This window comes from Micropterus dolomieu, linkage group LG17 (genome assembly GCF_021292245.1).
Source record: "Micropterus dolomieu isolate WLL.071019.BEF.003 ecotype Adirondacks linkage group LG17, ASM2129224v1, whole genome shotgun sequence".
Lineage (NCBI taxonomy): Eukaryota > Metazoa > Chordata > Actinopteri > Centrarchiformes > Centrarchidae > Micropterus > Micropterus dolomieu.
In genome coordinates this window covers 20,390,670-20,394,573 of record NC_060166.1, presented here as the reverse complement: position 1 = coordinate 20,394,573, position 3,904 = coordinate 20,390,670, and positions in this window count along the sequence as shown.

Here is a 3,904-nt window from a genome sequence, read left to right as displayed (position 1 = left end):
ACGAGGCATGTGACAAATTGAGACGATGACAGCTCAGAACCTACAGTGAGAATTTTCTCTGTATCGACAGCCCTTATTTTTAATCTCTCCTAACACTCTACTTCAACTTGTCATGTCTTTCATGTTTTTTTTCCCCCTTTGCTTTGAGAAATCTTATTGAGGGAAACGCATTAAAATTAGCAATGAAAAGAAACCATTATCGTTTGAATGTACTTACCAGAGTGGCCAATCACAGAAAGAGCAGCCTGAGCCTGAGAGGTCTTTGTGAACACCAGCCCTGAATACTGCTATACAGATCACAAGTGTCTGTCTCATTGGTATGGCAGTGTTTGTAGTTGTAGGCTAATTCTCTCTCTCTTTCTTTTTTTTCATTCTCAGTTATTAGTTGAATTAAATATACCTCATCTCAGTTCTGTGTGGTGCTCATTTGACCTCTGCCCTTCTGTGTTCTCCTGTCAAGAAATCCAGATGTCAAATGATTGTGGCAAGGGATATTTTTTTTCCCCATTGTACATAATGATAGCTCTGAACTAAGACACGGAACAGCTTTTTAAAGCTCTTCTTGATGCAGAGCAGTATTTAGGGCCCTTTGATTTCCTTAATGGAGAAAACGGAATCATTGAATATCATAATAAAAATGGAATCAACTGTAAAACGCAGAATATTGTGGAATCTGCTAAAATGTGGATGCAATTTATAAAAACCGGGGCAATCCTAAACTTTGTGTTTTTTTTACACAGCACTTAAGCCAAACAGAAAAATCTATACTGCTATTATCTGGTGTAATTAACAAGCACTGCTTCTGTCCCCTGCTCACAAACACACCGTCTTCAACAAACTCTAAAAAGTGCAACCACATTGTCAGATGCAAGATGCAAGCTCGTTGTAGAATTTGTGGCAGTGTGGGCGGAGTCAGATAGTCCCTTTTAAAAAATTAAAAAGCCAAGTCTGGTCAAGCGTTGTAAACAAGGAGGACCGCTGCCCATGCAAGAATAGGCTCCATCAGACCCACTTATACCATATGGAGACTGTCCTGCAGAAAATCCGTGGGAAGAAATTAACAGCAATCAAGAATTAACCTTTTTTAGAGGAGACAATTCACAGGTCATGTATTGCAACAATGCATTCATTGTCAAGTGTCCTATTAAATAGTATTGTGGTAATGTAGGTGACTGGTGCACATGCATGGTCATATGACCTTGTCATGTGATCTGTAGCTAATCAGAAAGTGATAAAAGGGTTTCTAGTCGCAGTGGAGAGTCCTTTGCTTTCCACTGAACACACCTTGCCGGGTGACAGCCAGACATGAGTGTCCCGTCCTCCATGGAGGGAACTGGAGACGAATGATGGTAATAATGCCAGAATGTCATAAGTGCAAGCTGTATGGTGTAGTATTGAACGGTTTCAGCTAATACTAGTTTGTTTTCAATTATGTGATCGCCTGTCTGTGTGTTATTGATGCTTGCTATGCTAATAGCATTTTCTTAACCTGTGGTTTATTCTGTTTAGTGAAGATTATTTGTATGTTTCAGCCTACAGCTGACGTGGCCATAAATCAGCGGCTGTGGATGTAGGATCCGGAGTTACCGGTAAACGATATACATGTGTCTATCTGTGTATCTTGATGAGTTTTAACCCTGAGATTTGTTTTTTATTATCTTAGCACCGGGAAAGCCCCCCCCCCCCGCTGCATTATTGTGCTACGGGACTTTGCATAACCCTGCAAAGCGGACCAGGCCAGCCACTGTTTCCTATTTTATTTATTGTTTCTTTTGTTAATGGTTTTCCAGTAACTTTTGGAGATGTCTGTTGCTCGCTCCAGTGTCCCACAGTGATTGGAATAGATGTCCTGTATTAGGTGTCTACTCTGTCATATTTGGGATGCGGGTTTGAACACAGGTTGCTCTCCTCTCTGTATATCCATAGCTGGACTCTGTACAAGGCTGGGTCCGTATCGGCACACCGCCTCCCTTTCCGTGGTGAGACTGCACTGGGTGACATTCTGTAGTGGTGTACATACTCTAACTTTGACCTTGCATGCTATTTTGTAGTGAATAACCTAGATGCCAAGTGTGTAGTGTATAGTGCATGGATTTCGTGGTGTTGGGTCTGCTGTCTCCCTTTTTGTGTGCCGCAGTTGCTGGTTGTAGGTGGTGTGTACAAGCCGACGCGACCTTCTTGCCTTGAGGAGAGTAACACTGTCCTTTTTTTCAACAAATTTATTACCAGGCTAAGTTTACTTATGCTGATGGTATTTTAATAGGGATTTTAAACAATATACTTGTAATAAAATTACTTACCTTTGTACCACACATGCCTCTTTGTAATTGATCCTGTTCGGGGTAAATCAGAGTTTACGACACACAACCTTATATATCAAGGGTTCTAACGGGTTCCTCCTGCCCTTACAGGAGGTGGCGTTGTCAGGCCAAACAAAAGGTATTTCTCCTTTGTTACGGCACCACAGTATATTATTTTAATATCCTACTGTTGCAATACATTTATTGTGAATTTTCCCCATAAATAATTGCACATTGATTTTAATATTTCTATATCCATATTGGTACAAATTAACTGATTAATTCCACTTTTAATATTTTCTTATTGAATTGTCATCAATCAAGATTACACTCTTTGTGATGACAAAATGTGCTTATATTGTGAAACACAGAATTCAGAAAAATTTAAATGGATAACACGGAATTTGGAAAAAATAAAACACAATCTGGCAAAAACTTAAACGTATTTCATAGGGTCCTAAGTATTGGTAGGGCACTGGAATATATTAAAGTGAACTGAAATCCCTCCTACCTAGCTTTGTGTTCTTCAAATATATCGGGGAACAAATCTTCCTATCCTCTCCTTATCCTAATTTCTTGCATCGTCTCCTTTTCCCATGTCCTAATAAAGTGTGAAACATAGTTCTGGGTCTTGTGGTGGAGAAAGAATGATGTTGACCCACTAATACTTTGACTAAGGCTGTACAAAATGTCATTGTTTTACATTTGAAGCTTCTATTGAGGTTTTGGAATGAAGCTTTCAATGTCTGTACTCATATTTTATGTCATCAGTTGATGGAGTAAAAAAAAAAACCCCTGTACAAACAAAATCCTCAATTTGAATAAAGTGATTAATTGGATTAAAGAACAATGCAGTGACTCAAAGAAATACAAAATAAACAATCCTACGCAGGCACCACTGAAATCTAATTCTACAAATAGTATAATACTATTAGTTTTGCGTAACTGTGCAAAAATACCACATATAAACAGAATAAATAGACAAGCCAATAGAAAAATGCTGCACAGCATTTGAATGGGGATTTAGAATTTTTACGTCAACATTATGAATGAAGCTTGGAAGCTTCTATTTAGTACAGCCCTAACTTTACTGACAAACCACATCTTTATCCTATCCCTGATAAAATGATCGAGAACTCACTCCTTGTCTTGCATACAAAAAATTGAGAGCACAAACTTCTTGAAGTATTTTCTCTTTGCCCAGAATATTACATTTTCACCAGGATAAGCCAATAATCCGATCAGTATGCTGTTATATAGTCAGCCTCAATGATAAGGAACTGAGAGAGCTCAGCTCAGTTAGCTAGGGAAATTACAGGCCAATGTCAGCCTGACCTGGCATTTAGCTTTGCGTGTGTCAGGGCTGACAAGCAGCGATTCTGTCCAGTGCTGATGTGTCCACAGGCGAGGCATGGCAGATGGACATGATGCCAGTCCTTTCTTTTCAAGCCTGTGGTCTTTTTTCGCCAGACACACCACCACCTGTGAGCTGTTTTCAAACTTGTAAAAGATATTACATGACGTGTTACAGATGATGTGTGGTTGAAGAGCTATTTATGTGGCCACAGCTCTGTTGTGCACTGAAAATAAAGTGCTTTTGCCTG